The sequence below is a fragment of the Ovis canadensis genome, chromosome 5 (genome assembly GCF_042477335.2).
Source record: "Ovis canadensis isolate MfBH-ARS-UI-01 breed Bighorn chromosome 5, ARS-UI_OviCan_v2, whole genome shotgun sequence".
Taxonomy (NCBI): Eukaryota; Metazoa; Chordata; class Mammalia; order Artiodactyla; family Bovidae; genus Ovis; species Ovis canadensis.
In genome coordinates, this window is record NC_091249.1 from 23,037,424 (window position 1) to 23,059,227 (window position 21,804).

Sequence of the window (21,804 nt, forward strand, 5' to 3'; positions counted from 1 at the left end):
CATTTTCATGAAGAGGTTCTTTAGTTATTCACTTTCTGCCATAAGGGTGGTGTCATCTGCATATCTGAGGTTATTAATATTTCTCCCGGCAATCTTGATTCCAGCTTGTGCTTCTTCCAGCCTAGTGTTTCTCATGATGTACCCTGCATATAAGTTAAATAAGCAGGGTGACAATACACAGTCTTGACGTACTCCTTTTCCTATTTGGAATCAGTCTGTTCCATGTCCAGTTCTAACTGTTGCTTCCTGACCTGCATACAGGTTTCTGAAGAGGCAGGTCAGGTGGTCTGGTATTCCCATCTCTTTCAGAATTTTCCAGTTTATTGTGATCCACACAGTCAAAGGCTTTGGCATAGTCAATAATCAGAAATAGATGTTTTTCTGGAACTCTCTTGCTTTTTCCATGATCCAGCAGATATTGGCAATTTGATCTCTGGTTCCTCTGCCTTTTCTAAAACCAGCTTGAACATCTGGAAGTTCACGGTTCATGTATTGTGGAAGCCTGGCTTGGAGAATTTTGAGCATGACTTTACTAGCATGTGAGATGTGTGCAATTGTGTGGTAGTTTAAGCATTCTTTGGCATTGCCTTTCTTTGGGATTGGAATGAAAACTGATCTTTTCCAGTCTTGTGGCCACTGCTGAGTTTTCTAAATTTGCTGGCATATTGAGTGCAGCACTTTCACACCATGATCATTTAGGATTTGAAATAGCTCAACTGGAATTCCATCACCTCCACTGGCTTTGTTCGTAGTGATGCTTTCCAAGGCCCACTTGACTTCACATTCCAGGATGTCTGAGTATCTTGGTTGTGAAGATCTTTTTTGTACAGTTCTGTGTATTCTTGCCACCTCTTCTTAATATCTCTGCTTCTGTTAGTCCATACCATTTATGCCCTTTATCAAGCCCATCTTTGCATGAAATGTTCCCTTGGTATCTCTAATTTTCCCAGAGAGATCGCTAGTCTTTCCCATTCTGTTGTTTTCCTCTATTTCTTTGCATTGATCACTGAGGAAGGCTTTCTTATCTCTCCTCACTATTCTTTGGAACTCTGCATTCAGATGGGAATATCTTTCCTTTCCTCCTTTGCTTTTCGCTTCTCTTCTTTTCACAGCTATTTTTAATGGCCTTATCAGACAGTCATTTTGCTTTTTTGCATTTCTTTTCCATGGGGATGGTCTTGATCCCTGTCTCCTGTACAATGTCACGAACCTACATCCATAGTTCATCAGGGATTCTATCAGATCTAGTCCCTTAAATGTATTTCTCACTTCCACTGTATGAGGCTTTAATAAATAGATGTACAGCATGAAATAGAAACATCGTGCATAGTCACTAAATGTGTGACTTGACATTTTGCTTCCTCATGGGTCATCTTGATGCTAAGATCATATCAGCTCAACTTATTTCAGTTTGTCTTTCCATGTAGATTTCAACTGGAAGACACATATTTGATGGTCAATTTTTTGGTCAGTGACTGTGATAAGCATTTTGACACCAAGGTGAATAATTGAATAAAACCAGGAGAGCAATTATAAAACACATGTTTGTAATGTGAGTGCTAGAAACTTAGCTTTCGATTTCTGAGGCATGCACTTCAATTATGGCAAATAAAGACAATTATTTCAAATAAATATTTTGCCAGCAGCTATGTAACACAGCTACTAGACTTGTATCCAGTGACACTCCCCCTCCCCCAACCATGAAGTCTCTTTTAGATTTACCCCCTGGATAAAGAGAATTTGTGAACTTGTTTCCCCTTTGTTCAGTCACTCAGTCATGTCCAACTCTGTGACCCCATGGACTGTAGCCTGCCAGGCTTCTCTGTCCATGGGATTCTCCAGGCAAGAATACTGAAGTGGGTTGCCATTCCCTTTTCCAAGGGAACTTCCTGATCCAGGGATCAAACCTGGGTCTCCTGCATTGTAGGCAGATTTTTGCCATCTGAGCCACCAGAAAAGGGTGGATGAGCACACTTTAACTGTGTGAAAGAGTTGAGTTCAGATAAATGGAAATTCTAAAAAATAAATAGAAGGAGTTAAGTCCTACTCTTCAACAATCTGATCAAAGAATTTGGCTTTAAGGCTTTGAACCCTACAGTTATGGGCACTTTTTGGGCCCAAGGACAATTACCCCTTTTATAGCAGCCATCCCAATGCTTCTTTTCAGAGCCCTGCTATGTCTTTGTTCCTCAGGCTGTAGATGAAGGGATTCACTATGAATGTAACCACAGTGTACAATTGTACTTGAGTGTGAGCTGTTTGTAGCAGCAGAGCTAAGGTACGGTCCTAAGGCTGTACAATAAAATAAGGAGGCCACTGAGAGGTGAGATGCACAGGTGGAAAATGCTTTATACTGCCCCTGAGCTGATGAGATTCCATGTATGGCAGAAACTATCTTAGAGTAAGAGTACAGGATACCAGTGAGGGAAACACCATCCAAAATGGCAGCTGCAAAATACATCACTATGTCATTGAGATACACATCAGAACAGGCAAGTCGGACTACCTGATTGAGTTCACACACACAAAAAAACCGAAACAAAACAGGGGATCTCCAGGATTCTACAGAAAGACAGCCACAACATCAGTAAGCTTAGCAGCAAGGAATTCAGGATACTCTTCACCCAGGACACCAGGACCAGCAGTCCACAGAGCTGAGTGTTCATGATGACTCTGTAGTTCAGGGGGTGACAGATGGCCATAAAGCAGTCATAGGCCATCACTGTGAGGAGAAAGGTGTCCAACCCTGCAAAGAGCATGAAAAAATACATCTGGTTGATGCAGCCTTCATAGGCTATAACTGCTCTGGTTCTGGATGTTCTACAGCATATTTGGAATGGTGGTAGAAGTGACACAGATGTCTACAAAGGACAGGTTGGAGGGGAAGAAGTACATGAGGGTGTGGGTGTGGAAGGCTGGGCTGGCAGCTAGGATGATGAGCAGGTTTCCAAATACAGTGATCAGATACATGGAGAGGAAATGTCCAAAATAAGAGAGGCTGCCATTCTGGTTCCTTTGAAATTCCCAGAAGAAAAAATTCTGAAATTCGTGTAGCATTCCCTGGTTCCATGTAGAAAATGTGACTGCCAGGAGACAAAAAGTAACATGATCAGTTTCTCAACTATATGGTTTGTAAGAACAAGATAGAATAGAATAAATAAAACACAAAATAAAATATCAGAGTGCATCATACATAGTAAGGGTTTTTTTTTGTTGTTGTTGTTCTTTTTGTTCAGATATGTCTGTTCAAATGTGCATGCAATGTACATGCATGCAAATTTCTTGCTTGCCTGTGTACATATGCTGGATCACATGTAAAAAGCATGTTGTGCTCTGGGACACAATCTGAAAATTTTTAAATCCATTGCGTTAAATGGAAGAATTGTTTTTGAAGAAGATCAGTTTCTGCTGATGGAAGAGGAATGTGAAAAAAGAGTTAAACAAAAGAGACAAATTGCAGAGAGAACAGGCAACAGTGTGTTCAGACTCAAGGGACCACACACTGACTGCACTTTTTCTCTCCACTTTCTTCATTGCTGTGTCCACATCAGACCACTGACTCAATTTTATGAGTGAGTAAAACAGGTCCTTTTCTCACTTTTCTTATGTGGCATCTTTCTTTGTTATTTTTGGCCTTTCAGTTTTGATCTCCTTTTGACAAATCCAGTGAGTCCACACTGCTCCTGTTTCAGATTCTCTTCTCACATGCAAAGACCTCCCCACAATATGCTCTATAAAATCCTACATACCACAAAAACCTACCTTTCCTTCATTTAATTTATATCTGAGGACACTTGGTCATACATGAATTTATTTTACTGTAATCGTTCTCCACTAAAATGTTAGATCTAAATGGACAGGGACTTCATGCTTTGTTCACTATTAATGGGCTTCCCAGGTGGTACAGTGATAATTCACCTGCCATTCAGGAGATGCAGGTTTGGTCCCTCAGTCAAGAAGGTAGGTCCCCTGGAGTAGGATAAGATATGGCAACCTGATCAAGTATTCTTGCCCAGGAAATCCCATGAACAGAGGAGGAACCTTGTGGGCTACAGTCCATGGGGCTGCAAAGAGTCAAAAACGACTGAGTGACTTTCACTTTTCTTTTTTTTTTTAAAGCATAAATAGATCCAACCATCGTTATGAAAAAGATAGAAATATTTGTGTGCAGAAGCACACATTCCACAAGAGGGCAGAAAATGTTATTTAAAAAATTGATCTAGTCACAAAAGGCAATTGTAGTACTAGGTGAAAATGTGAAATAAGATGCCAATTTATATAAAAGGTGGTTTCTTATTTCTAAAGATGTTGAAGAACTTTCTGTGTGACCAAATGATAACTTTGATCACTCACAGTTTTTAAACTCTCACATAATGCAACAAATACATTATACACTACATACATACAAGATTTAAATGGGAAGTATTAATAGGAAGCTTCTTTTTTTTCTTAAAAAAAAAAAACAAACTGTAATTCTTTGTTTAGAAGAATGCAAACTGTTCCCCTCTCCATGACCCTACTCCGCCAGGCCATGAATATATAGACTAGTTGAACTAGTTATAGCTAAGAGCAGTTTGGGTGAAACAGTGCCATGGAAATGGTGGCTGACACACTTGTGTAGGGGAGGGGAAAAATAGAGAGAAAAAAGCTACATATTTCTCTATTTTCAGCAAGAAGAATTGACAAAATATTAAAAATACATCTCATTCTCCTGGTCTTCCACATGCTGTAGTGCAATTCCTGGCCTTTCCTTTCTGAGCTGGAGATGAAATAAATTATAAAGAAAATGATATAGCAAGACAAAAAAGAATAAAAACACCCAGATACCAGTAGGTAAAGCAAAACATGCATAGACAATTTGCAATAGAGATATCAAAAGCTAATAAAAACCCCAAATAAATTTAGCCTTTCAGGTAATGAAATAATTGCAAAGATAAACTTTTTATCCTATGTCTGTTTGTATTTTAAATACTTTTTTCCCTAATGAATACTCAGTATGAAAGAAGATTCAGTGATATATGTGTCTCACGAAGTTTAATTTTTAGATTGTAGATACTTCTATTGATGTGGATCTTCCTAATGAATACAGAACAAGCTCAAATACATCCCATCTTAAAAATTTCAGAAAAAATAATCACATCACTGCAAACCTCTCCTGACCAAATAGTTTATTTTCCTACTCCCCTAAACTGCAACTAAACTTCTTGGAAATGTTCAAATTTTAATGATACCACTAGGCTCCCCACTTTTTCCTGAGTCTCATCCAACTAGATTTTCTTTCTCATTACTTAGTTGTCGACAGCAATCCTTGAATTGCTGAATCCAATGGATATTTGTCATTTAAAAATATTTAATAAATTAATAAGTCAAACAGGAAAACAAACATGGAGTTTTCTCAGCTCTGGGTCAGCTGTTTGTGTTCTCAGGTGACCTCAGGTAAGTCTTGGGTTTCATTCTCTCCAGCTTTCTCCTCCAGTGTCTATGGGGCTCTTGGACACACCTGGATGGAAAGGCAGATTGGAAGGTCTCTGTGTGGAAGTTCAAAATTTCTCCCTGGATGGTTGATGGTGGAGGCCGAAGCTCTGTCTCCTCACAAGAAAGAAGGAAGGAGTGATCCATTGGTCCCTGAGCCAGACTTAGGAATCCAAATGCAAAAAGCATCCCTGCTGCAGCTCAAGGTTTAACATGCTTAGATCTTGCAGTAGTGGAGATATTTATAGCTCTGTATATGTTCTGTATCTGCTTATTATACCTCTTTATCAGATTTTCCATTATTGCTTGAATGTTGACCACATCATTTCCTCAGGGGAACTTGTTTGGACAGAATGGATATATATATATATATATATATATATATATATATATATATATATATATATATATATATTTTATAATGGATATATTTCCCCCCCCCCTGCTGATTCGCTGTTCCCAAGAGACCAGGTTAGATGTCAGGTATATACACTTCTTGTTTCTACTCCACTAACTCTCCTATTTCCGAGAATTCTAACATTGAAAGTTTTTACAACTCTCAATATTTCTTCCAAATCTAAGCCTGAGGAATTTGTTTTGACTAGACCCTTTGAGTTTCAACAGCCATAACATAACTGCCATGCTATGAAAATACAGCACCTGATATATCCAGGAATTACTATTTCTTCTTCAATAAGGGAGAAAACTGTGTTCTCTTGCTAGAACACCATTGTGGGGGGGGGGGGCTTTCCCAGGTGGGTTAGTGGTAATAAATCCACCTGCCAAGAAGGAGATGCAGGTTCTATCCTTGGGTTGGGAAGATACCCTGTAGAAGGAAATGGCAACCTACTTCAGTATTCTTGCCTGGGAAATCCCATGGACAGAGGAGCCTGGATGATTACAGTCCATGAGACTGCAAAGAGTCAGGCATGACTGAGCAACTAACACTTTCACTTTCACCCAAACATCTACAATGTATAGGATAGCACCAAATACAAATAATTATCATGCCACAAATGCCAATAGTGAGAAGATGAGAAAGCCTATTCTAGGCCAACACTTCTATACATTGTACGTAAGAATCCCCTAGGATTCTAGTACTAAATCAGACGCTGATTCAATAGGTCCTGGTTCTGAATTTTCAACAAGTTTCTGGGTAACGTTGATGATACATGCATGTCTTGGTCTGTGGATTATTCTTTGACTAGCAAGGCTGTGGTCCTGTGTTAGTCTGGACTAGGTAGTTGTAGGTTTCTTAGCACCAGAAATTGTCTTGGCATGTAATTTGAAAAGAATGGTTTTCATCATTAAGAGGCTATAATACATTCTGTGTTTCTTTTATTTACCATCCTTTATTGTTGTTTAGTTGCTAAGTCATGTATCACTCTTTTGGGACCCTATGGACTGTAGCCTGCCAGGCTCCTCTGTCCATGGGATTCTCCAGGCAGGAATACTGAAGTGGATTGCCATTTCCTTCTCAAGGGCATCTTTTAGGCCCAGAAATGGCACCCACATCTCTTATCTCCTGCATTGCAGGTGAATTTTTTCCCAATGAGCCCCCTGGGAAACCCCTTCTGGTCCTTAAGTAAATAGGTAAGTAAATAAGTGTTACTTGCTCAGTCATGTCCAACTCTTTGTGACACCATGGACTGCAGCACACCAGGCCTCCCTGTCCATCACCAACTCCTGGAGTTTACTCAGACTCATGTTCATTGGGTTGGTGATGCCATCCAACCATCTTATCCTCTTGACATACTCCTTTTCCTATTTGGATCCAGTCTGTTGTTCCATGTCCAGTTCTAACTGTTGCTTCCTGACCTGCGTATAGGTTTCTCAAGAGGCAGGTCAGGTGGTCTGGTGTTGCCATCTCTTGAAGAATTTTCCACAGTTTATTGTGATCCACACAGTCAAAGGCTTTGGCATAGTCAATAAAGCAGAAATGGATGTTTTTCTGGAACTCTCTTGCTTTTTCCAAGATCCAGCGGATATTGACAATTTGATCTCTGGTTTCTGTGCCTTTTCTAAAACCAGCTTGGTCCTTAAATGACAGCAAATAATAGGGCTATGAAAATTACTTTTGATAATCAGAGTAATGGCCTCCAAATGATGACTACATCCTAATCCCCAGAACTTTTGATTATATTATTTTACATAGCAAGAAGGGATTAAGTTAGCAGATGGAGGAAGGTTGCTAATCAGTGACTTTAAGATAAGAAGACCGACTATGATTATCTGGAAGAGACTAATGGAATCACAATGAACCTCTGACTGTAGAAGAGGAAGACAGAAAGGTTGAAATCAGAGAAAGATTTGAAAATGTTACATTGCTGTCTTTGCAGAGAAGGCAATGGCAACCCACTCCAGTACTCTTGCCTGGCAAATACCATGGATGGAGGAGCCTGGTAGGCTTAAGTTCATGGGGTCGCTAAGAGTCAGACATGACTGAGTGACTCCACTTTCACTTTTCACTTTCATGCATTGGAGAAGGAAATGGCAACCCACTCCAGTGTTTTTGCCTGGAGAATCCCAGGGACAGAGGAGCCTGGTGGGCTGCCATCTATGGGGTCGCACAGAGTCAGACATGACTGAAGTGACTTAGCAACAACAGCTGTCTTTGAAGCTGGAGAGAGGCCTATGAGTCAAGAAATTCTTGTGGCCACTAGAAACTAGAAAAGGAAATGAATCATATTCTCCTCAGAGACCATGCAGGCATGTTGACTTTAGCTCACTGAGATATTTGCCTTCTGATCTTCAGTTGTAAGAGCAAAATATTTTTTATTTCAATCCCTATTGTGGTAATTGGTTACCATAGCCATGAATGTATTAATCAACGTAATAAAAACAATTATTCAATAATTTTTTTAGAAACCGAATTTTTAAGTTTCTCAATTCATTTTTTGTAATGCCTTATGTTTTGTTAGTTTCATTTAATTCATGACATGTATAATTACTCCCCCCCTTTTTGTCTGTGCTGGGTCTTCCTGGGGGCACACAGGCTTTTCTGTAGCTGCAGTGTGCAGAGATTTCCCTTGTTGCAGAGCATAGGCTCTAGAACACATGGTCTCAGTAGCTGTGATGTGTAGCTCTCTAGTTGTGGTGCATTGGATCTTAGCTTTCAGATCAGGGACTGAATCTGTGTCCCCTGTATTTGAAGGCTGATTCTCAACCACTGAATCACCAGGGAAGTCCCTATATTGTTATTTCTGATAGCAAAAAGTAAACATCCTTTAATAGAATTTTTAAAGTATTAAAAAAAGACAAAAGCATTCATCATACCATTACCAATCAGATAATTATGGTGACAAATTATTTCACTGTATTTTTATATGCATGTTAAAATTTTTTTATTGAAGTCTAGTTGACTTATAATATATTAGCTTCTGGCATATAAATGATTCAAAATTTTATAGATTATGCTCCATTTAAAGTTATTTGATAATATTGGTTGTGAATTCCCATGACTACTTCACTGTGTACCCCAACCCAAGCTGTGTGAATGCTCTGGCCCCAACTGCTCCATGCACAGCCTAGCACAGATCTGGGGTGGCTGAAACAGAGGATGTGACTGTGGCGTGCGTTTGAGAGGATCAAAAGATGCCTACACAGGCAGAGTATTGGACCTCCATAAGCACATAAACACGTATTGTTTCATCATTCTCCTTTATTGAGACAAAGGCATAAGTGTGTGAAGAAGGAAAACATACCCTTAAAGAGAACAGAGCCAGCTCTAGCCTGATGAACAGGCCTTCTGCTCCATCAACTTGGGAGCAACATGACACTAACAGGATGGTGATGGCCACTAAGCAGAGAGAAAGACCCATGTCACACTCTACACCAGGTTCTAGCTCTCCCATCACCAAGGTATAGCAGCCAGCACACCCTATGGAAAGGTATGACTGTCAACCATGTCAAATCCAGCCATCCCTCCAAAGATATTGGACATAAGCAATCTACATAGAGACACTGCTAAGTAAGAAAAGCCCTTTAAGATTACAATAGGTAACTGTTTCACTGAAATTCAATACAGACAGAGAGAAAAATTAAGTAAAATGAAAATAAGTAGGAAGTATTCGCATGAGGGCTTCCCTGGTGCTGCTGCTGCTGCTGCTAACTTGCTTCAGTCGTATCTGACGCTGTGCGGCCCCATAGATAGCAGCCCACCAGGCTCCCCCATCCCTGGAATTCTCCAGGCAAGAACACTGGATTGGGTTGCCATTTCCTTCTCCAATGAATGAAAGTGAAAAGTGAAAGTGACGTTGTACCGGGGTCCAGCCCCAGCAGGATCCAGGGGTACCCTCAGGAGAGACAGCGCTGGTGAGAGAGAGAGAGAGAGAAAGAGAGAGAGAGAGAGAGAGAGAGAGAGAGAGAGAGAGAGAGAGAGAATGTTGCAGTTAAGAAAGTAGAGGAGAGGAAGAGGTTGATATTCCTTGGTTTACACAGAAAGCCAATAAAGCCCCTACACGGGTCTTGCTCTGTTAACGAAGGCCTCAGGCGCCCTCTCGATGTGGCGAAGGCACAGAGCACCTTCTTGACAGGGTCTTAGAAGCCCAGGCAGGAAAGTGAACTCAGAGAGTCTCTGTGCTCCAGGGGATCAACCTGAAAAGGAAAGAGAAAGAGAGAGAGAGAGAGAGAGAGAGAGAGAGAAAGAAGAATGACACGGGGAGACCAATCTTCAGTGAGCAAGGCCCGTCACTTTATTTTCAGAGGGAACTTTTATACCCTGAGTTGTACAATGAGCAAAGTGAAAAATGCAGAGTTATGCAGAGTCAGCTCAATATTCCAACTGTATTAATTCTTATTGATCCCAGGTTTCTTCCTGTATACCGTTTCATAAACAAGGGTCTTATTTTTTGTTCATTATCTTCTGGCCCAGAGGCCTGTTGACATTTTATGACCTCTTTTTGATAAAGGTTGGTCAACCAGAACACTTACTTTCCCTTGGAATGTTTTTTGTTAAGTTCCTTAGCCTGTATCACCCTTAAAGTACAGAATTACATTTTTATGGAGCAAAGATTCAGTGGGTTACAGCAAAGAAAGAACTTATTAACTCAAAGTATAATGTTGTTAATGCTAAGGCTACTACTTGTTTTTCTACATCCTAACTATATGCACTCCCAGGAACACAATGGATAAGGGATGTGGGAATTTGGCAGCAAACATTGGCTCAACAATCTTGCAAGAGTCTGGATAAACCTGCCAAGTAAGCTAGAATGCTAACAGGGGGTTTGAATTGAAATACTCCTTTCATGCCTAGGAGATTTATCAACTAGAGCCCTAAGTTGATTTTTTCTAGAGAAAGGTGGTCGGGGATAGCCCCCTGTTAATGTCAAAAGAGTTGGTGAAAGGCATAAAATATTAAGACAGACAGATTCTGGTTTTGGGGTAGATGCTTTAACAGGTCCAGGTGGTCCCTCAAGTCCTGATCTGCCTTGCTCCTCAGGTCTCTTCCGCATGACCTTGTCATGGATGGGATCAGCCCAGGGAGTCCCTAGAGTCCTGAAGCCTTGCTTGTCAGGTCTCCTTCTCATGACCTTGTCATGGGTGGGATCTCCTGTGCTGGCTCCCAAAAAGTCACTCAGTCGTGTCCAACTCTTAGTGACCTCATGGACTGCAGCCCACTAGGCTCCTCTGTCCATGGGATTTTCCAGGCAAGAGTACTTGAATGGGGTGCCATTGCCTTTTCCGCTTCCCTGGTGGGTCAGTGGTAAAGAATCTGCCTGCAATGCAGGAGATCTGAGTTCGGTTCTTGGGTTGGAAAGGTCCCCTGGAGAAGGGAATGGAAACCCTTTCCAGTACTCTTGCCTGGAGAATTCCACAGAAAGAGGAGCCTTGCGGGCTACAGTCCATAGGGTCACACAGAGTCACATGTGACTGCAGCTACTAAATAGCAGTGTTCTTATTTGAAAGAGCAAGAGAAAGCCTCTGTATAAATTAAAAGACATGTAAGTGAAACCGAAATAAATATACCAAAGAATTCAAAACATTTGTAATAAAACTATATTGATAATAAACATGAATTAGGGAAAAGAATTAACCTAAACACAGATCAATTTAATAAGGAACTAAAAGTCCCTAGGGCGTACTAGTGGCAAAGAACCCACCAGCCAATGCAGAAGACATAAGAGATGTGGGTTCAATCCCTGGGAAGATCCCCTAGATGAGGAAATTGCAACCCACTTCAGTATTATTGTCTGGAGAATGCCATGGAAGAGGAACCTGGTGAACTACAGTCTGTAGGGTCTCAAAGAGTCAGGCATGACTGAAGTGACTTAGCATAGACCCAAATATATAAAGCTCTGTGTAGTCAAAGCTATGGTTTTTCCAGTAGTCATGTACAGATGTGGGAGTGGGACTGTAAAAAAGGCTGACACCAAAGAACTGATGCTTTTGAACTGTGGTGCTGGAGAAGAATCTTGAGAGTCCTTTGGACAGCAAGGAGATAAAACTGGTCAAACCTAAAGGAAATCAACCCTAAATAGTCAACGGAAGGGCAGATACTAAAGCTGAAGCTCCATACTTTGGCCACTTGATGCAAAGATCTGACTTATTGGAAAAAACCCTAATGCTGGGAAAGATTTAGGGCAGGAAGAAAAAGGAGCATCAGAGGATGAAATGATTGGATGGCATCATCAACTCAATGAACATGAGCTTGAGCAAACTCCAGAAGATAGTGAAGGACAGGGAAGCCTGGCACACTGCAGTCCACGGGGTCAAAAAGAGTTGGACATGACTGAGTGACTAAACACAACAAAAGTATAAAGAAGACCCAATAAAAAATAGATAATTCAATATCTAAAATAAAAAGCACTCTAGAAGAAATGAAGGGCATACTCAATGATACAGAAGAATGCATAAGTGATTTGGAAGATAGAATAGTGGAGATTATATAATCATAATAGCAAACAAAAAGAAATAAAAAAAGTGCAACATATGAGATCTCTAGATATATAAGGGAATCCACATACCAACTGATTCATCTGTAGAAACTTTGCAGGCCAGAAAAGAGTGACCCGATATATTCAAAGTACTGAAAGGGAAAATCCTGCAACCTAGGATCTCCTACCTGGGAAGATCATCATTTAGAATAGAAGCAGAGACAAAGAAGCTCTCAGACAGGCAAAAATGGAAATATTTCATCAATAGGAAACCTATCCTAAAAGAAAAGTTGTAGTCTTCTCTAAGTATAAAAGAAATATCTATAGGAAAGGGAAAAGTCCACTAGGAAAGGCAAATATATAGTAAGGATTAAAGATTACTTAAATAATTAACACATAGATTAAAAGACAAAGATATATAAAAGTAACTATGATGGCATTGTACAGGAGACAGGGATCAAGACCATCCCCATGGAAAAGAAATGCAAAAAAGCAAAATAGCTGTCTGAGGAGGCCTTACAAATAGCTGTGAAAAGAAGAGAAGTGAAAAGCAAAGGAGAAAAGGAAAGATATTCCCATTTGAATGCAGAGTTCCAAAGAATAGCAAGGAGAGATAAGAAAGCCTTCCTCAGCAATCAATGCAAAGAAATAGAAGAAAACAACAGAATGGGAAAGACTAGAGATCTCTTCAAGAAAACTAGAGTTACCAAGGGAACATTTCATGCAAAGATGGGCTCGATAAAGGACAGAAATGGTATAGACCTAACCGAAGCAGAAGATATTAAGAAGAGATGGCAAGAATATACAGAAGAACTATACAAAAAAGAGCTTCACAACCCAGATAATCATGATGGTGTGATCACTCACCTAGAGCCAGACATCCTGGAATGTGAAGTCAAGTGGGCCTTAGAAAGCATCACTAGGAACAAAGCCAGTGGAGGTGATGGAATTCCAGTTGAGCTATTTCAAATGCTGAAAGATGATGCTGTGAAAGTGCTGCACTCAATATGCCAGCAAATGTGGAAAACTCAGCAGTGGCCAAAGGACTGGAAAAGGTCAGTTTTCATTCCAATCCCAAAGAAAGGCAATGTCAAAGAATGCTCAAACTGCCACACAATTGCATTCATCTCACATGCTAGTAAAGTCATGCTCAAAATTCTTCAATCCAGGCTTCAGCAGTATGTGAACTGTGAACTTTCAGATGTTCAAGCTGGTTTTAGAAAAGGCAGAGGAACCAGAGATCAAATTGCCAACATCCGCTGAATCATGGAAAAAGCAAGAGGGTTCCAGAAAAACATCTGTTTCTGCTTTATTGACTATGCCAAAGCCTTTAACTGCGTGGTCACAATAAACTGTGGAAAATTCTTCAAGAGATGGGAATACCAGATCACCTGACCTGCCTCTTGAGAAACCTATATGCTGGTCAGGAAGCAACAGTTAGAACTGGACATGGAACAACAGACTGGTTCCAAATAGGAAAAGTGCTATGTCAAGGCTGTATATTGTCACTCTGCTTAGAGTACATGACGAGAAACGCTGGGCTGGAAGAAGCACAAGCTGGAATCAAGATGGCCAGGAGAAATATCAATAACCTCAGATATGCAGATGACACCACTCTTATGGCAGAAAGTGAAGAGGAACTAAAAAGCCTCTTGATGAAAGTGAAAAAGGAGAGTGAAAAAATTGGCTTAAAGCTCAACATTCAGAAAACTAAGATCATGGTATCTGGTCCCATCACTTCATGGGAAATAGATGGGGAAACAGTGTCAGACTTTATTTTTGGGGGCTCCAAAATCACAGCAGATGGTGACTGCAGGCATGAAATTAAAAGACCTTTACTCCTTGGAAGGAAAGTTATGACCAACCTAGATAGCATATTGAAAAGCAGAGATATTACTTTGTCAAAAAAGGTCCATGTAGTCAAGGCTATGGTTTTTTCCAGTGGTCATGTATGAATGTGAGATTTGGACTGTGAAGAAAGCTGAGCACCAAAGAATTGATGCTTTTGAACTGTGGTATTGGAGAAGACTCTTGAGAGCCCCTTGGACTGCAAGGAGATCCAACCAGTCCACCCTAAAGGAGATCAGTCCTGGGTGTTCATTGGAAGGACTGATGCTGAAGCTGAAACTCCAATACTTTGGCCACCTCATGCGAAGAGATGACTCATTGGAAAAGACCCTGATGCTGGGAGGGATTGGGGGCAGGAGGAGGAGGGGACATCGAGGATGAGATGGCTGGAGGGCATCACCAACTCGATTAGCATGAGTTTGGGTGTACTCCGGGAGTTGGTGATGGACAGGGAGGCATGGTGTGCTGTGATTCATGGGGTCACAAAGAGTTGGACACAACTGCATGACTGAACTGAGCTGATCTGATGACTGTAATGGATACTAAAGAGATAAGCATGAATATGTAAAATATGACATAAAAACACAACATGTGTGGTATAGGAGCATAAAAATGTAAACATTTAAAATATGTTTGAACTTAAATGACTATCAGTTTTTTCAAGTAGATATAATTATGAGTGAAGAAATATGAACTCATGGTAAATACAAATCCGAAAACCTATAGGAGATAAACAAAAGTAAGAAAAAGGAAGGAAACCATGTATACCATTAAATAAACTCATCAAGTCACAACAGGAGAAACAAAAAGAAGAAATGAACAGAGAACTATGAAAACAACTGAAAAACAAGGAATAAAATAGCAATAAGTACACAGCTATTAATATTTACTTACAAATGGACTAAATTTCCAATAAAAAAAAAACATAGGGTGGCTGATTGGAAAAGAAAGTCCTTCAGTAAGCTGCCTGCAGAAACTCACTTCAGGGCTAAAGACACAAACAAACTGAAAGTGAGGGGATGGAAATGATAGTTAATGGAAATGTAAACAACAAGAATGCAGGAGTAGCTCTACTCATGTAAGACAAAATAGAGTTTAAAACAAGGTTATAACAAAAGACAAAGAAGGACATTCTATAATGATGATGGGATCGTTACAAGATGAGGATATTACAGTTGTTAGCATACATATTCCTAATAGAGGAGCACCTATATATTTAAAGCAAATACTAACAGACATGAAGGGAGAAACTAGCAATAATACAATAATAGCAGAGAATTTTAACACCATAGTTCTACCAATGGAAAGATCATCCAGATAGAAAATCAATAAGGTATCAGTGGGCCTAAATGATACAATAGGCCAATTGAACTAAATTGCTATCTAGAAGAAATTACATCCAAACCCAGCAGAGTGCACATTCTTTTCAAGTGCAGATGAAATGATCTCCAGGATAGATTACATACAAGGTCACAAAACACCCTCAATCAATTTAAGAGAACAGAAATTACAGCAAGCATTTTCTTTGACCACAGTTGTATGAAACTATAAAACTACAGAAAGCATCTAAACAAAGCTAGGTATGGAACAGATTTTTGATCACAGCTTCAGGATGAATGGACCCTGCTTACCCCTTGATTTCAGAATTTTAGTCTCTAGAACTGTGAGGCAATAAATTTCTGTTATTTAAGCCAGCTGATTTATGGTACTTTGTCATATTAGCCCCAGAAAAATAATATACCATCTTTAAATATAGTCAAACTCAAGGCACAGTAAGATATAGTGATTACAGAACTAGAAAAATTAAACTAATGTTTAGATATATCCAAGAATGTGAAAAATGCCTACCAATGATTTGATCCTTGCTACTTATGAGAGTCCTACAATGATCCCATCATTGAGAGATGGTGCCCTGCTGAGGAGTCTCCCTAGGGTCCCCTTCATGTCTCTGTTCCTCAGACTGTAGATGAAGGGGTTCAGCATTGGGGTGACCACAGTGTACATTACTGAGGCCACCAGAATTGTCCTAGAGGATGAAGTGATTGCAGAACTGAGGTAGACCCCTAGGCCTGTGCTATAGAACAAGGAAACCACAAAAAGGTGAGATCCACAAGTGGAAAAAGCTTTATACTTGCCCCTGGCTGATGAAATTCTCAGGACGGAGGAGAAAATCTTAGAGTAAGAAAAGAAGATCCAAAAGAGAGGGAAAACACCTAGAACAATAGCCACAAAATACACCACTATGTTATTGATGAGGGTGTCAGAACAGGTGAGCTTCAGGACTTCAAGAAGATCACAAAAAAAGTGTGGGATCTTCATGTTCATGCAGAAGGACAGCCTTAAGACAGTCAAAGTCTCAAGCAGGGAGCTTGTGACACTGAGGCACCAGGAACCCAGAGTCAGCATCCCACAGACCCAGGGGTTAATGATGACCATATAGTGCAGAGGGTGACAGATGGCCACAAAGCGGTCATAGGCCATCACACTCAGGATTAAAATGTCCAGGCATCCAAATACAAAGAAAAAAAAATCTGGATGATGCAGCCTTCATAAGTAATAACTTTGCTCTGTGTCTGGATGTTCCATAGCATCTTTGGGATGGTGGTGGAGGTGAAACCAATGTCTGCAAATGACAGGTTGGAGAGAAAGAAGTACATGGGGGTGTGGAGGTGGGGGTCTGAGATGATGGCCAGGATGATGGCCAAGTTCCCAGCAAATGTGACCAGGTACAAGGACAGAAACAGCCCAAAGAAGAGAGGCTGCAGGTCTGGGTCCTCTGTGAATCCCAGGAGGAGAAAGCTTCTTGTTTGGTTTATTTCCATGTGGCTGCTGGGTTTGTTCAGAATCAGCTGAAAAGAAACACAGAATTCATTCCAGATAATAACTACTGCGAATGGCAGAAATATCCTTAATCCAAACCCAGGGAGATGTCATTCATTTAGGGCTAAAAATTTGATCTATTTGGTAACAAATTGTGGTTGCCATTGCTACTTGGAAAATCTGTTCCTAGGTTCAGTAGCTCTCTCTGAATAAAAAGTATCTGGTAGAAATAAGGGGAGAAAAGATCAATAATTGTACCATAAGTTGAAAAATCGTAAATGAGAATATGCTATGGAGAGAATTAGGATATAAAAATAATCTATTTGACTGATAAAAATTAGTGTATTTAATCTAGAAAGACCTAAGTGTAAATCATAGAAAGATTAATGCATGAATTTAGAAAAAGGCATAGGATATTAAAGGTTCATAAAAGAAAGTGTAAAAAGGCAATAAATGTTAGACAAAAATTCTTTCTACTATTGCTCTATGAGGGATACTGTCTTCATTGCTAGAATTTATGTCTCTTCAAAAAAGATTAAGAAGGAAAAATTCCATCATGTGGAAAGAAAAATAAAATTTCAAACACTTGCTATGAGAAGATAGTTGACCTGCTTTTCTGGCCTTGGGAAATTAAATCAGCATACAGATCTTTTTTAATTAGACACATACTTGTACAACCCCAAGGGGAAATGACCTATAACAAGATACACTAACTTGTGGGCAGAAATCACGTTTGAGTGGCAACAAAAGTCTAGATTTTTAGATTCATTTTATCCTACTATTTCTTTCAAAAATAGTCACACAGGTACTCAAGAGTGAAAAACATTTTAAAATTTGAAGATGCACTTAAGTTTTACAAAACAAAACTAACTAAAGCAGAAAATTAAGCTAAAAGCATAGCTAATATATGAAGAAGAAAAATTTTACAACCAAGAAATAAATTCCAATGCTAATTCTTTGACAAAAGTCAAATAGAGAAAATCAGATGCTTAATGAAAGCAATAAAAAGAAAGAGAAAGAACAGAAATGCCTAAAATTAGGAAAGAGAAAAACGGACACATATAGAAGAAAATACTTAACTTTGCAAGATGATATTACTTGTAAATCCTCGTTAAAAATTGAAAATCTCTAAGAAATAAATTTATTGATTGGTTAATTCAGCTTGTAGGATAACAGATAAATAATTAGAACATCAAAACTTACCTTCAAAATTACTATGGAAATATGTGAGAGAAACATTAAAAGAATGCCCCTTTAAGTATTAAAGAAGAAAAGAAAGTTTACAATCACAAGTACTATTTACTAACACCCTTGAGATCTGAAATTGTTGTTTGAAGATTATAGATTGGTTTCTGATAATGACTTGAAAGCTGAAAACCTCTTTCACTGAATATAATTTTAAGAAGGCAGTTGATATACCACAAATTTGCAAAAACCAATAGCTATGTTAAGGCGACATTCAACTGCAGATGCTGATATATTGTAATGTTTTACAAAAAACATTTCTATCTAGTTTCAAAACATTATCATCATTATGAAAATCTCTGTACTTACTACTTGTGTAACTTCTCTGTAAATCTCAAATTATTCAAAAATGAAAATTGGCAGAAAAAATGAGTGTGAGAGAAAAATAGCATTCATAATTACAGTTAAATCTCTTAAAAACAGATTACAATAATTTCAAGTAGTAACAAAAGTAGAAATCTGGAACAGGAACTGGAAACCAAAAACATACAATAAATGAGAATGATAAATTTATTATATAAGCTAAAAATTATTGAGGATAACCAAATGTCAAGCACCTGTGCTACGTTTAATAGCCTTAGCTCTTTTTATCATCATCACAATTGGTGTGTGCCTGCTAAGTCACTTCAGTCATGTCTGATTCTTTGTGACCCCATGGACTGTAGGCCACCAGGCTTCTCTGTCCATGGGATTATCCCTGTAGGAATAATGGAACTGGTTGGCATTTCCTCCCCTAGGGGATCTTCTCAACCCAGGGATCAAAACCACCGTCTCCTGTGGCTCCTGCATTGCTGGCAGATTCTTTACTACTGAGTCACTGGGGATGCCCCATATTGAGGTATAGTTAACAAATAACATTATATTAGTTTCAGGCGTATGGCATAATGATTTGATATGTGTATGTACTGCAAACTGATGATCATAATAAGTATAATTAACAACTATTTCCATACATAATTATGACATTTTTTTCTTGTGATAAGAACTTCTAAGATCTAGTCTCGTAGGAACTTCCAAATATACTATTCAGTCTTACTAACTATAGTCACCATGCTGTACATTATAGTCCCATGATTTATTTTACAACTGGAAATCTGTATCTTTTGACCTCCTTAACTCATTCCACCCACTGTCTCAGGCAGACATTGAACTTCACTACTTTTTTTTTGTTTTTTAAATTTATTAAAATTTTTTTCCTTTTTTAATTAAAAATTTTTAATATAAATTTATTTATTTTAATTGGAGGTTAACTACTTTACAATATTGTATTGGTTTTGCCTACTTTTTAAAGAATGAATATGTGTTTACAGTAATGCAGTGATAATGATTAATATGTATAGATGATCACAGAGTGTTAGGGACAATTTAGGAACTTAAAAGGCATTATCTCCTGGGCTTTCCTGGTGGCTCTGTGGTAAAGAATCTGCCTGCCAGTGGAGGAGACACGTGTTCAATCACTGATTGGGGAAGATTTCACATGCTAAGGAGCAATTAAGCCCCTGTGCCACAATTCCTGAGCCTGTGCTCTAGAGCCCTGGAGCCACAGGTACTGAAGCCTGAGTGCCCTAAAGCCTTTGCTCCATAACAAGAGAAGTCACAGCAGTGAGAGGCCATGCACCATGCCTAGACAGTAGCCCACACATGCTGTAACTAGAGCAAAGCTGTTGCAGCAGTGGACCTAACACAGCCCCAAATAAACAAATACAAATAAAAAAATGCATTCTATCCTTTCACTTAATCATCTTAATGTTATGAAGTGGATAGTACCGTGATCCCGATTTTACAAAATTTAAAACTGAGAGCCAGAATCATTAACTAACTTAATGTGAGACGATGTATAAACAGATTTGCAAGTGTTAGCTATATGGAACCCAAGGGAATGCTCCTTATTTGAACGAATGAATGAAATTTGATAGATGAAAGGATAAAGGTGCATCTTTGATAGAGGAGAATATAGGAACCTGTAACAGCCTCTTAAAAATGTCTAAGACAGCTGGATAAGAACCTCTGGAGACATTTTGGCAGCCAAGACATCAGTTCCCATTAAAATGGCGAGATGTTCTCAGAACTGGGTTTCAGAAGAGAGGAGGAAGCTGAAAGAGATTGAAAGAGACTCAGGATGTGAATTGTGTAGAATGTTTTAGTAAATGGACTTTTAACATTGTGTTATCCTCATTTGTGCCACCCATGTTAGTACTCTGAGAATTCTGCCTGTCTCCGTACCTGTTTTCCATGGCACACACTCTAACACCCATGGTGGGTCTCTAGTATCTTCAGTCCTTTCTTTCCTGGGTGATGGATGGTCAACTCAGCTCCAAAGAAGTGCAGGGAGGTGACATCAGGCATACATTCTCTGAAAGGGCACCGCTGAACTTCCTCCTTCCTGGGACTGTGGAGCTGTAGTGAGAGGAGAAAGGGACATATTTACCATTTCTGGGGCTTCAGAGGTTGAATTCTCACAACTTCTCATTAAGTTAATTGTTCCATGTCACTCTATTCTAGGAGAAATTTGGTTCCCATTAGTGAGGAAGCTAAAACAGAAAGGAGCTTTTTTTCTGCTAGGTTTGTACCCATGGGAGCATCTTGGCTTTGAGATATGCATACTCCTTCCCATGCACCTTAGTCATGATGCTCTTTTCTCCATATGCCTTGTCTCTAGTGTCCTTTCCCATGAGTATTTCCTCAACATTTCAGTTGAAATCTGTTTGGTTATCAAAGACATGCTGGCAAATGGTTCAGGACCACATGAGTCCCAAGCACCTGGACTTGGAGTTGTCGACAAAGAACTGGCACATACCCAATTCCCAACAAAACCATTTCTAATGACTTCTAATCACACTATTCAAGGTGCAATCTACTGAAGTTTCCAGACATGCAATGAGAGAAACATGGAAAGGTAAGAGGTGGATGTCTGGCTATATAGGCAGGACTCTGCAGATAGCCACAACGTTACAAGGTCAAAACAAGTCCATTAGACCCTCTTTGATATTCCAACCCAGAGGATAACACCATCTTTATTAATTCATAAGGTACTGTTTTTAAAGTCATAATCAACAATATCAAAGCATTTTCAGAAAATAGGAACAGGCCATCACTTAGAGTGCTTAGGTATGATCTTGCATGTCTGTTAGATTTTACTTCCTTTTCTCCATTCATGAGGAAAGTGCTATTTTCTATTCTGCTCATGGTGGATCTGAATTCCCAAGTTTTATAGCCACTGGGTACTTCCTATACTTGAAACATTTTTTTCATCTATTTTCTCCCATAATCTGGCTCCCACTTTTAATATCAACTAACTTGTACCTGTTAATATCACTAATAATCTACTGGTAGCCTCATCTAATGGTTTTCCATTTAATTATCTTCTGACGTTTGCATTTCAACATTTCTTCCTGAAACTCTATACCTTTGATTTCAATTCCTATTCTCTCTGTTCTCCCATCTTTCTGAACTTCTCTGCTTTTACAGGAAACTCTAATGTCTTAACTCTCTACAGAAACACATACAATACTGGGGAAAATGGTCAGTATCAACTTCATGAATA

At 39.3% G+C, this 21,804-nt stretch overlaps 2 pseudogenes; both read right to left on the reverse strand.

The window, feature by feature from the left end:
* Positions 1-2,163: 2,163 nt before the first annotated feature.
* On the reverse strand, positions 2,164-2,970 carry LOC138440642 (olfactory receptor 7A10-like; annotated as a pseudogene).
* Positions 2,971-16,064: 13,094 nt separating this feature from the next.
* LOC138441679 (olfactory receptor 7C2-like) lies at positions 16,065-17,017 on the reverse strand (annotated as a pseudogene).
* Between the last annotated feature and the right edge of the window lie 4,787 nt (positions 17,018-21,804).